Below are 13,249 nucleotides of genomic sequence, written 5' to 3'. Positions count from 1 at the left end.
TTAGGCTAGCGCTAGCATGTGTACCTGTCCGTTGCTCCGATGCTCTTCCGATATGAAGATCCTTTTTTTTCTTGTGGAGCTCCACACAGCAGTCGTTTCTCTTAGCATCCCTCTGCCATTCTTCAGGTCCCTGTTCGGGCGCCAACTGTTGTGGCCTGCCCGCAGTCCACAACACGAACGGTTCAACTGAGAATGGCAGTTCGAACTGAAAAGAGAGGAATCTAGACGGGGCGGAAGAATGAATGGAGCCAAGACAACATACATTCTGTTAAAGGCTCAATTTTACTATTTTCAGACACTCAGTTATAAAGGAAGGGGGAGGGAACCCAATATCCTGCCAAGTAACTCAGGGTACAGTAGCAGGACGAACACGTGTGTGCCTCCAGGCAGCAAAGGCAGGTTCCAGCAGTAGGCGTGGCAGGACGAATGAGCCGGTAGCTCCACCCTTGAGCAAGCAGGTTCCAGGCTGGGGGAAGAGAGGCCACACTATACAAGAATTATGTCACTAGTAACACCACAATTTGTGGCTCTTAGGCTATATTAGGAGCTGGAGGTCACCTTCTTCATCCCTAATATCTCCTTAGCCTGAGGAACCAAGGGGACCTTGCAATAGCAGCAAGGGTGGAAAACCGGAGACCAGCTAAGGAACTAAGCCCGTCTTATCAGAAAAAAAAAAAAAAATCTTTTAATATCTGAAACTTCCATCTTTCTAGCCATGCCTTTAGAATGAAAATTAGAAGCTGCCACCTTTCTGCTCTTGGGGGCAGGGATGCATGCCCACCGCAGTCAGGCTGAAGGGTGTTGACTGACCTGCTTGAAAAACAAAAATCTTACACAGTGAAGAGGAACATTACAAAGCTTCTTTTGGGGAAGTCCAGGTACTTCATTCAATTGCAAATTAGTAAGGCTCAAGCTCAGTCTCTGGCCTCCTAGTGGGCCATCTCACTCTATTTTCTTCTTTGGGAAAAAACGCAAACTGAACCCCTACCCCAGATTAGAACCAGATCTGGACCCTTTCAATCATTAGTTGGTGGGTCTTTCCATTTTACCATGGCATAAGAATTAGAAGTAACTGGATGCCAGTGGCGATCTGCTGTAGACTGACCTTTAATATCAGTTTGTAAAAAAAGCAAAAAGTTGGGTCCTGTTTGTGTAGCCAGTCTGTTAGTCTATGTCTTTGGAGAATTGAGTCCATTGATATTAAGAGATATTAAGGAAAAGTAATTGTTGCTTCTTATTATTTTTGTTGTTAGAGTTGGGATTCTGTTCCTGTGGCTGTCTTCTTTTAAGTTTCTTAAAGGATTACTTTCTTGCTTTTTCTAGGGTGTAGTTTCTGTCCTTGTATTGGTGATTTTCCGTTATTATCCTTTGAAGGGCTGGATTCGTGGCAAGATATTGTGTGAATTTGGTTTTGTAATGGAATACTTTGGTTTCTCCATCTATACTAATTGAGAGTTTTGCTGGGTATAGTAGCCTGGTCTGGCATTTGTGTTCTCTTAGTGTCTGTATGACATCTCTCCAGGATCTTCTGGCTTTCATAGTCTCTGGTGAGAAGTCTGGAGAAATTCTAATAGGTCTGCCTTCATATGTAACTTGACATTTTTCCATTTCTGCTTTTAATATTCTGTCTTTATTTAGTGTATTTGTTGTTCTGATTATTATGTGTCTGGAGGAATTTCTTTTCTGGTCCAGTCTATTTGGAGTTCTGTAGGCTTCTTGTATGTTCATCAACATTTCTTTCTTTAGGTATGGGAAGTTTTCTTCTATAATTTTGTTGAAGATATTTGCTGGCCCTTACATTGAAGATCTTCATTCTCATCTACTCCTATTATTCGTAGGTTTGGTCTTCTCATTGTGTCCTACATTTCCTGGATATTTTGAGTTAGGATCTTTTTGCATTTTGCGTTTTCTTTGATTGATGTGTCCATGTTCTCTATGGAATGTTCTGTATCTGAGATTCTCTCTTCTATCTCTTGTATTCTGATGCTGAAGCTTGCATCTATGGTTTCTGATTTCTTTCCTAGGGTTTCTATCTCCAGAGTTGCTCCCTTTGGGTTTTCTTTATTGTTTCTACTTCTACTTTTAGATCCTGGATTTTTTTTTTCAATTCTATCACCTGTTTGGTAGTGTTTTCCTGTAACTCTCTAAGGGATTTTTGTGTTTCCTCTTTAAAGGCTTCTACCCGTTTACCTGCATTTTCCTGTATTTCCTTTTTAAATTCGGCCATCATCACCATGACAAGTGACTTTAGATCCATGTCTTACTTTTCTGCTATAATGGTATATCCAGGACTTGCTATGGTGGGAGAGTTTGGTTCTGATGAAGCCAAGTAACCTTGATTTCTGTTGTTTCTGTTTTTATGCTTGTCTCCTGCCTCTGATTATCTCAAGTGCTTTCTGACCTCAATATATCTGATGGGAGCCTGTCCTTCCTATAATCTCAGTTGATTCAGAACTCCTCAGAGTCTAGATTTCTCTGTGATCCTTTGACTGTGGGCTCCTGTCAACCTGAGATTCTGGGTGTGTCAGAGTTCTTTGCAGTCAAGCTCCTCTTAGACCCTGAAATATTGGGTGACCCAGCTCCTGTTATCCTGGGGTGCTGCTGTTCTAAGTTCCTGTGTGTGTTTCAGTGCCTGGAAATGGTGTCTCCTTTGAGAACCATGAAGCTGTCTAGTCTGTTCAAAACCAAGGTAAACCAGAACTGATCAATAGGAACCTGAGCCTGTGGTCAGGAAGGGCTCTGGTGTCCTTGTTCCTGCTGTCACAGACCCGTCACAATTGGATTGTTACTGATGTTGCGTTCTGCTCACAAGTGATCCTAAGATCTCGTGGAGAGTCCTCTAGGGACTGTGGGGGTGTCCGCCGACCCTGTCCCCAAGCTCTCTCCTGGTTGAACTTGTATACAGAGGTCTGTGGAAGGGCCCAAGCTCCGGGTGTAAATAGTGACTGAAAGGATCCTGTCCCAGATGCTCCTCTGTTTCTGTGCCTCATGTACTCTTTCTTGGCCCTTCCCTGGAGAGTTAATAGTGAGAAAGTGGCTATCTCACCTCACAGCCTGGGAGTGAAAGCACTTCTGGGAGAACAGCTTTTTCTTGTCTGGGCCTGTGCTCAGCTGACAATCTTTATGAAAGCAATGAAGCAAGGAACTCCTGTAGGATTCAGGGATGTCTCAGGAAACTCTAGGTTGGGTGCAATTGGGGAATTACACCTCAGTGATTAAATAGCCCATTGTATCCTATTTATAATAAGTGGACACAAACATAAAGCTAAGTCTGCAATTGGTGAAGTAGCCGTCACTGATTTTAGCCAGAGGACAGACACCATTTTAGATGGCAAAAGAATCTTGTCTTTACAATTTCAGGATGATGGTGCCTAATATTGATATTTTGTGAGGTTATTTATTCCTGATAAGATATTTGGGCCAATAATGAGCATCAACCAGCTTTTTTAAGTGGAAACTCCTAGATCTAGCTGTCAGGCCCATCCTTAGGTGTCAGCAGCTGCTTTGATCTTTAGAATGGTTGGTCCTATCACTTTGGCAGCTACGGGTAGTTGTGTTCTTGGTAGATGTCATGTAAGTGTGGGGAACTTTCCTCAAAATCACTCTGCTTCAGCCCTTTTTCCTCTGTGCATGCACATGTGGCATCCTTGGACCTTTGTGACAGTTGCCCCCAACCCACTATGCTCCCTTAGGTGTAATCTATTCCTAGATCAGAAAGAATTGTACAGTTCTACTGATTCAACCCTCACCTCTTCTCTGCCTTCTTCCTTTACAAAGGGATTGCTTTCTCTGAGGTTTCAAATTCCTTCATTGGCTTTGAATGTTTTCACTATTTCACACTTTTTAGAATAAGTGCTTGGTGTTGAAACGGAGAGAATTTAAGGTGAACTCAAGCTGCCATTTTGACCTAGGAATAACCAAACGTTTCCTATATCTTTCTCTTGGTTGTGGTCTTTTGATGTATGGTAGCATTGTCAAGCATTTTCTGTCTTCAACAGAGTCCTGTATTGGAACTCTTACTTAACTATGTAAGTATTCCCATTGATAGCTTTGATTTTGAACATTTTTTTTTTGTCTCTTAAATTTTTGAAAGTCCAAAAATGAAAAGCTGGGCATGGTAGTCCGAGGCTTTGGTCAGAGAATGACTTGGACCCACCCATCAGGGCAGGTGTGGGAGAGGGAGGAATTTCATCATAATTTCTTGGGTTTCTTAATAGTGTTTTGCCATCTTTTAGCAAACTACAGCAAGAAATTGTTTCATGTGTCCTGAGAGGAACCAATTAAATCTCTTGAACTAGGGGCCAGAGTATGCTATGGGGAGCTATACATGTTTTTCTTTGTATCCAATTAGACTCTAATTACCAAACCTCACCCACTTTAGCCCAACCCCTTGCCATGTCCTGGAAAAGGTTGATCAGGCATAGCGTTAGAAATATGTGTCTCTCCTTTGCTCTGATGGAAAAGAGACTATGGATGGAGGAATCGTGCAGCAAGTTTCATGCTCCTGTGGTCCTCATAAAGCACTAAATCAGGAGTGCTAAAGAGCAGGCAGTACTCATCAGGGCTTGGGATTGCTGCAGGGGAGGCAAAAATCCTGAAATGCAGGTTACATTCAAGGCCATAAGAAAGGATCTCGAGTACAGGATTCAGGAGTTCCCCTCATTCACTCACTGTCAGCCCCACATTTTTCTAGACACAGAGACATATATTTAAGTGCAAGGGTAATCATTTATTGAACAGGAAGAGGAAGAAATTCCTGGAGAATTGCAATGGGTGTGTCAAAGAGAAATTTAAAGAAAGTCTTTGATCCTAGGTAACATGTTGGAGAGACTGGGATTGCACTTCTCTGTGATACACAATGAAAAGCAGATCACAGAACTTGTCACCGGATGCTGTATGGATAGGAAGGGGTGATGCTGGAGTACTGGTGAGAAGTCTCCACTCAACACAGTGTAAGCCAGGAAGAAAGAATACAGAAACTCATTAAGCACTTTTGGATTGACTTCGGGACTGAAGGACTTTCTATTATATAGGACAAAGGGGATGAAGAAATGGATCTTCTCTTTCAATCTAACTGGAATTTTTTGCCAGAACACGGGGATGAAAATCAGTATAAATGACCATAATGAAACCTGTGGCTTGCTTCTTTTTCGTAAGAAGCTCTGAAGAATGTTAGGTAAATTGTGGAATAATGATAAAATCCATGGCTACATTTAATGACTTAACACTTTATATGAGTGAAGTCTTGGACTGGATGAGAAGGGAGGGCCAGATAAGACTACTTCTCAGACTGGTCGAGAAGTGGTGATCAGTTATATCCACTCCCAGGTAAGAAGCCAAGGTTGTACGGAGTGCAGATTAAGATGTTACTATCTCAAGTAGGATTGAGGGGAACCACAGACACTGAAGAGCAACTGTATCACATCCTGCTACTCTCTCTGCTAATTATATTGAACCCATTGCTGAGCCTTTTTTAGACAACTATACAGCAACTATGTAAAACTCAAATCCTTATTTACTTGCCTAAGTGCTTGGGTCACTTTACTTCAAAGCTCAAGGAAGTACTAGATCACATATCCTGATACTTCAAAGCCAATTTTCAAGCTTTCCTCAAAGATTCCTAATTAAACTATTTTTATTTTAATTTGGGCACCAAATGCCAATACTTTTAGAAAACCTCTCCAAGTCCACCAACCCCCTCCTTGCTCTCATTGGATATTGCCCACCTGAAGGCTCAGGCCATTCTTTCTCAGGCCTCGAGGCAGCGATCTATAGCGTGAGAACAAGAACATGTTCAGGTACCAGGTCCACTTTATTTCCCCAAGAAAAAGGATAAGACTCTCCAGCGTTCAAAAATTACTGGTAGCCAACTGGGTTAGTTTCCTCTATGATAACATATTCAGGATGAGAAAAATAAACAAATTCTGACTTACTGGCATTGGATAGGTCAATGATATTTTCTTTAATAATTCCATGCTCCTCACATAATTTTGCAAACTTTTCCTTAATGTCTTCACTCAAATCTGGTTCGCAGTCTGTGAGAAGATCAACAGTGAGTGTAGCAGCTTTATCATGTGCATTGACCACAGCCTGAGTGAGGGGGCAAGGACTTCCCCATAAGGATGGGTAAAGGGGTGACATCATGATTGATAGGCACTGGTATGATCTATCCTAGATTTAACATCCATAGAATATCCTTCTGTCTCACTGAGAGATTTCAGAGTGCTTCCATCACTATGCTCAAGGGATGATGGAGGTGAGCACCAATCTTCAGGAGGTGAGAATGAGGCAGGACAAAGCTGGGAAGACCATATTAAAGATGTAGGTTCTTTCTTCTTTTCCCAACCCAAGATCATTGTCTGTGTGAAAATACTTTACCAAAGAGTTCCATCAGCTGGAAGGTATCCTCATCCTGAGATGAAACATAACATAATTGTCATAGTCTGTCTTAAGTTATAGTAAGTGTATTGAATCCATCTTCTGTCGAGGAAATGGAACAAAGATCAGAAATTCTTTGTTGTGCAGTAAATGATGAATTTTCTTTTCTTGTTCTACTCCAAATATAAAATCATTAAAATACATAACCTGGAATAGATGAGGGAAGTGTCTGAGCCTTTCTGTGTTTAGCTTTCTAAACTTCAAGAAGTAACTTCTAAGAAAAGGGACTCTGAGTTGTACAGACCACTATTGAAGGGCAGCCACAGGAGCACCACTCTCTCATCTTCTAGGCTTATCTACCTCCCTCATCAGCCTCAAGGAACATGTTTCTCTCTTTTATAATCTTGCTGTATCAAATATCTGCTGCTACACCCTGAATGATATGTACCCCTGCTAGCTACAAGGCAGAATCAGAAAGATCACATCTACCCCTACTTATCCCACTTGTCTGCCACAGGGTGTTAGCTATTAGATGATACCCATTTGACTAGTAGGTGCAAGTTTCTGCATTCAAACTCTAGCAACATACACACACACACACACACACTAAAGGTATTATGGTTTACTAATCTTGTGTGTGTATATAGAGAGAGACATTTTATATACTCACATGTCACAGAATATCCATCAGCCTTTTTTGTTTTGTCAGCAACCAAAAATATTTCAGAGCACTCTTCATCTATAAGGTAAAACCAAGTGAGCTGGTGTGTAAGGGATTTTGATCTGGATGGCTTCTTGATTCTGTACTCTATACATGTCTCCAGTTTCTAAATCCATTTAACTTTTGACTATTTTTGTAAAATTAGCAGGAGGCTTTTATTTACATAATTTCATTTATATCTGATGATTTAGCAATCACAAAGAAAAAATAAAATAACAATCACTTCTCATCTTCACTACAACTGCAACTACTTCCAAGTTTCACCAGTGCCAACCTTCAGTGTAGATTATCAGCCAGATTTCTACCATTTGCCTCAAATTAGCCCTCTGTACTGTGACCCGATGTGGTTCACGGTACCATAGAGAATTATTATTATCGTGTTACTGCAGGAAAAGGCAAGTAGAAAGGGGTGGATTTCTTTTCCTAACAACTAGTAATAAACATTTATTACATGATCACGTAATCTTAACTTGTGGTATTCTGACTCATTAATGTGGTTTCAAAATTGTCTCTGATCATTTCTTATCGAACTCCTAGTAAATTAATTCCTGTCACCAACTCTTGTCTCTGACTTTTGTAAAACCCCTGGTTATGAGATCTTAGTTCAGTGTCACATGAAGCGTTCTAGTTTTGGATACAGACTCAGGATGTGTGTACAGATGTACATACTAAGAGGCATCTCTTCCCCGAATCCTGAGTGTTTGTAGGTGTGAGACCATACCATGTTTTCATTTGTTCTTTCTCAGCTAGGAGCATCTCATTTACACAGTATGGAGTTTAAAAGCTAAGGAATTCTCCAAGAAATGGATGTGCTCCAGAAAATGTCTCATGCTGCCATGTTCTTCTACCTTTTCTCTTTGGTCAGAGGCCAGGAGAATAGAAAACCACTCCCCATTAATCTGCAATAGATAAGCAAATGGTTAAGGGAGAAGGAGCAGGGATACCACATGCACATGTTTCCACTTGAACTCCAGCCTATGGGTTAGGGCCTGAGCATACACAGGGGTAGATCTCATGCCAGTTGTCACAATACTTAGCATACTGTCCCTGCCTCTCAGTGAGAACAGAGGTCCTCAAGCATTGTTTGATCTGAATAGCTGGTCTTACTTCAAGATCTGAAGCCATTCATTTGTCTAATAGATTGGGGCACTATACATGTCCCCTCACAGGTCCCACTTGGCTTCAAGAGTACCCCAAAGCACATTCAGAATCAGAAGTAACTATTCACTGATCATACCTTTTCTACATTAAAATTCCTTCCCAAAGAAATAGCTTCCTCTTGTCCACATTGTTCATGGAGTGAGGGCACACCCAGAGGACTATTAGCAGATGTACTGTGACACTTTCTAGGCCACAGCACCAGAGGCAGATTCCTCTGTCCTAACCCTGAGAGCCACTGGCCCCAATAGATGACCAAAGTAAACAGGAATATCATTTCTGACCCTTCACCACAGCTGACCTTTATAATTGGAGACAAGAACATGCTGAGTTCTCTCACAACCCTAAAGAGGTCATTGGTTTACTATATACATTCTTTTTACCCATCAGCCCACTTGGGATTATTGTGAGTATTGCAGATTCTCTTTACTACAGTGAAGAGGGAACACATCATCCTGGAGGGCAAGAAGAATATTCTGGGAACCAATGGTGCCCCAACTCAAAACCCAGAGGCTATAGATGAAAGGTTCCCTCTCAGGAGGCCATTATACTTGCAAGAAGACAAGGGTTACTAGGTTCCTAAAAGGAAAGATGGGGTTTTGTATGGGAAAGGCTGCAAGAGACATAACAAGCCAGGACAAGTTCTCTGATCAAGGCCAATGTTTACTTATGAGTCTAAGCTTATAAGGGGGTGGGTGGGAGACATCCCCCACAATGCCAGGATCTCGATGCTTTGTCAGGATTGCTGCTTTGTCATGATAGTGTCAGGAAAACAGGTTCAGCCCCTCAACAGGTAGTGGCATCTTGGAGGAAAGCTGCAGAGGTGGCAGGATAATAGACTTTACCTAGGTCGGAAGACAACACCCTAGGTGGACTAGCCGGCTGTGGCAAGCCAGGTCCAAGCCAACCTGCTCCAAGCTGTTAGAAGGGAATAGGCCAGCCTGGGATTACAACACAAGAGTATTTAGGGAGTGTCTCCTGGTTTATGGGCAGACTAAGATGGCAGGTCTCAGGGCTGCTGCTAAGCAACCCACCAATTTGACTAGGGTTTATAATGTCAGGCAGAGAGATAATGAGAAGCCTGCAGAGTTTCTCCAGAGGATTATGGATGCTTTTCCCAGTTACACACACTTAGATCCTGAATATTTGGTGAACACAAACATTGTGGTGCTAGCATTCATAAACCAATTTGCACCTGATATAAGAATGAAGTTTCAGAACCTGGAGAGATTAGGAAAAATATCATTGAGAGATTTACTGGGAGTGGCAGAGAAAGCATACCATAACAGGGAAACTAAAGATGAGAAAAAGGCTAAAGCAGGGAAGGTGTCAAGCAAAGATACGGCAAAAATCCTGCTAGCCCATGGTAATTCAGACCAGAAGGAGAGGAGGCACCAGGTCCAGAACATTGCAGAAGGGACGAAGCCAAAATAAACCTACCAGTCAGAACCCAGAGAGAGTCATCAACCAGCCTTGGGTAAGAATCAGTGTGTTTACTATAAAGAGGACAGACATTGGGCCAGAGAGTGCCCAAGGAAAAAGCTTAGATACAAAATCATGGTCACTGAGGAAGAAGAAGACTGAGGGGGTTGGGGCTCAGACCCCCTCCTCCAGTTCAGGGTAACCCTCAGAGGGGGCGGGAGCCTCTGAACTTCCTGGTGGATACTGGAGCCCAACATTCTGTGCTCATAAAGGTGGAAGGACCATTGTCTAGTAAAAATTCCTGGGACCAGGGAGCCACAGGCGCCAAGCAATATTCATGGATTAACCAATGGACAGTAGACTTGGGAACTGGACAAGTGTCCCACTCCTTAATAGTGATCCCTGACTGCCCATATCCCTTGTTGGGGAGTTATTTACTAACCAAAATGAGAGCTCATATTCATTTTGACCCTGGGAAAGTCCAATTAATGGACCAGAATGGAAATCCAATCAGGTATTGACACTATACCTGGCCTCTGAGGATGAATATAGACTATATGAATCACCAGCCAGCCCTGAACAAGATCTAGATATCTGGCTGGAAATAATTCCCCAGTCATGGGCAGAGACTGGAGGAATAGGACTTGCAAATCATCGACTCCCTGTGTTTGTAGAGCTCAAGCCAGGAGCAGATCCAATGTGAGTCTGCCAATAGCCAATATACCAAGAGGCATGGAAGGGGATAACGTCCCATATCTGGAAACTGCTGGCGGTGGGAGTCCTCAGGCCATGTCATTTGGCTTGGAACACTCCATTATTGCCTGTGAAAGAGCTAAAGTCCAATGACTATCGCCCTGTCCAAGATCTGTGAGAAGTTAACATCAGAGTAATGGACATACATCCCACAGTACCTAACCCTAATACTCTGTTGAGCTCTCTAACTCCAGATCAGAAATGGTATTCTGTCCTCGACTTACAGGATACTTTCTTTAGCATACCCTTGGCCCGCAAGAGCCAGGAATATATTGCCTTTGCATGGCATGGCCCTGGAAAAGGAATTAATGGACAACTTACCTAGATTTGCCTGCCTCAAGGTTATAAGAACTCCCCCACTATTTTTGATGAAGCTCTTCATGAGGACCTGGGTGAGTACAGAGTCAATCACCCAGATATAACTCTGGCTCAGTATGCAGGTGACCTTCATGTTGCAGCAGAAACTGAAGAAAAAAAAATGCAAGAAAGGGACCCAGAATCTCCTATAGGCTCTGGGGGACATGGGATATCAGGTGTCGCCCAAAAAGGCTCAGCTCTGTGTAACTGAGGTTACTTATCTTGGCTACATTCTGGAGGAGGGCCAACGGTGACTTTCTTCAGCAAGAAAAGAGACTGTTCTGCTCTTCCAGCCTGAACAGCACCAGGGTAGCTAGAGCGCAGGGTCGGCTGACACCCGCCAGCTAACCACGACCCCCTCCACAGGATTTTGAGACTTCTGGTGAGTGGAACACAGCTTCTGCTCCAGTCCAATCACGCGGGACCTGAGACTGCTTTGGTTGGGGAGGCAGAAATCCGGCCTGAATAGGGCCACAAGCCTCTTCCGGTCAGAACAGCACCAGGGTAGCTAGGGCCCAGAGTCGGCTGACACTCGCCAGCTACCCACAACACCCGCCACAGGATCTTAAGACTTCTGGTGAGTGGAACACAGCTTCTGCTCCAATCCAATTGCATGCGGGACCTGAGACTGCATTAGTTAGGGAAGCAGAAAACCGGCCTGAGTAGGGCCACAGGCCTCTTCCGGCCGGACCAGCACCGGGGTAGCTAGAGCGCAGGGACGGCTGACGCCCGCCAGCTACCCACGACCCACGCCACAGGATTTTGAGACTTCTGGTGAGTGGAACACAGCTTCTGCTCCAGTCCAATCACGCAGGACCTGAGACTGCTTTGGTTGGGGAGGCAGAAATCCGGCCTGAGTAGGGCCACAAGCCTCTTCCGGTCAGAACAGCACTGGGATAGCTAGGGCGCAGGGTCGGCTGACACTCGCCAGCTACCCACAACACCCGCCACAGGATCTTAAGACTTCTGGTGAGTGGAACACAGCTTCTGCTCCAATCCAATTGCATGCGGGACCTGAGACTGCATTAGTTAGGGAAGCAGAAAACCGGCCTGAGTAGGGCCACTGGCCTCTTCCGGCCGGACCAGCACCGGGGTAGCTAGAGTGCAAGGTCGGCTGACACCCGCCAGCTACCCACCACAACCGCCACAGGATTTTGAGACTTCGGGTGAGTGGAACACAGCTTCTGCTCCAATCTTTAAACAGTGACAACAATAACAACTAACCCCAGAGATTACCAGATGGCGAAAGGTAAACGTAATAATCTTACTAACAGAAACCAAGACCACTCACCATCATCAGAACCCAGCATTCCCATTTTGCCCAGTCCAGAGCACCCCAACACACCGGAAAAGCTAGACACGGATCTAAAAGCATATCTCATGATGATGGTAGAGGACATCAAGAAGGACTTTAATAACACACTTAAAGAAATACAAAGGAACACTGGTAAACAGGTAGAAGACAGTAAAGAGGAAGCACAAAAATCCCTTAAAGAATTGCAGGAGAACACTGCTAAAGAGTTACAAATCCTTAAAGAAAAACAGGATAACACAATCAAACAGGTAGAAGTCCTTAAAGAAAAACAGGAAAACACATCAAAACAGATGATGGAAATGAACAAAACCATACTAGACCTAAAAAGGGAAGTAGACACAATAAAGAAAACCCAAAATGAGGAAACACTGGAGATAGAAACCCTAGGAAAAAAATCTGGAACCATAGATATGAGCATCAGTAACAGAATACAAGAGATGGAAGAGAGAATCTCAGGTGCAGAAGATTCCATAGAGAACATCGGCACAACAATCAAGGAAAATGTAAAACGCAAAAAGATCCTAACTCAAAACATCCAAGAAATACAGGACACAATGAGAAGACCAAACCTACGGATAATAGGAGTGGATGAGAATGAAGATTTTCAACTCAAAGGACCAGCAAACATCTTCAACAAAATTATAGAAGAAAACTTCCCAAATCTAAAGAAAGAGATGCCCATGAACATACAAGAAGCCTACAGAACTCCAAATAGACTGGACCAGAAAAGAAATACCTCCTGACACATAATAATCAGAACAACAAATGCTCTAAATAAAGATAGAATACTAAAAGCAGTAAGAGAAAAAGGCCAAGTAACATATAAAGGCAAGCCTATCAGAATTACACCAGATTTTTCACCAGAGACTATGAAAGCCAGAAGATCTTGGACGGATGTTATACAGACACTAAAACAACACAAATTCCAGCCCAGGCTACTATACCCAGCCAAACTCTCAATTAACATAGATGGAGAAACCAAAGTATTCCACGACAAAACCAAATTCACACATTATCTCTCCACCAATCCAGCCCTTCAAAGGATAATATCAGAAAAAAAAAACAATACAAGGACAGGAACCACGCCCTAGAAACAACAAGAAGGTAATCCCTCAACAAACCTAAAAGAAGAAAGCCACAAGAAC

The 13,249-nt window shown here is 43.1% G+C and overlaps 1 pseudogene; it reads right to left on the bottom strand.

Moving 5' to 3' along the window:
• Positions 1 to 5,749: 5,749 nt before the first annotated feature.
• The window catches only part of LOC110288271 (major urinary protein 2-like), a 51,865-nt pseudogene continuing 44,365 nt past the window's right edge, over positions 5,750 to 13,249 (bottom strand).

Source organism: Mus caroli, unplaced genomic scaffold, assembly GCF_978045245.1.
Source record: "Mus caroli unplaced genomic scaffold, Mus_caroli_1 scaffold_6, whole genome shotgun sequence".
NCBI classification, from domain to species: domain Eukaryota; kingdom Metazoa; phylum Chordata; class Mammalia; order Rodentia; family Muridae; genus Mus; species Mus caroli.
The sequence above is the reverse complement of the archived record's forward strand: the minus strand, read 5'-3'. Positions and strand labels throughout refer to the sequence as shown.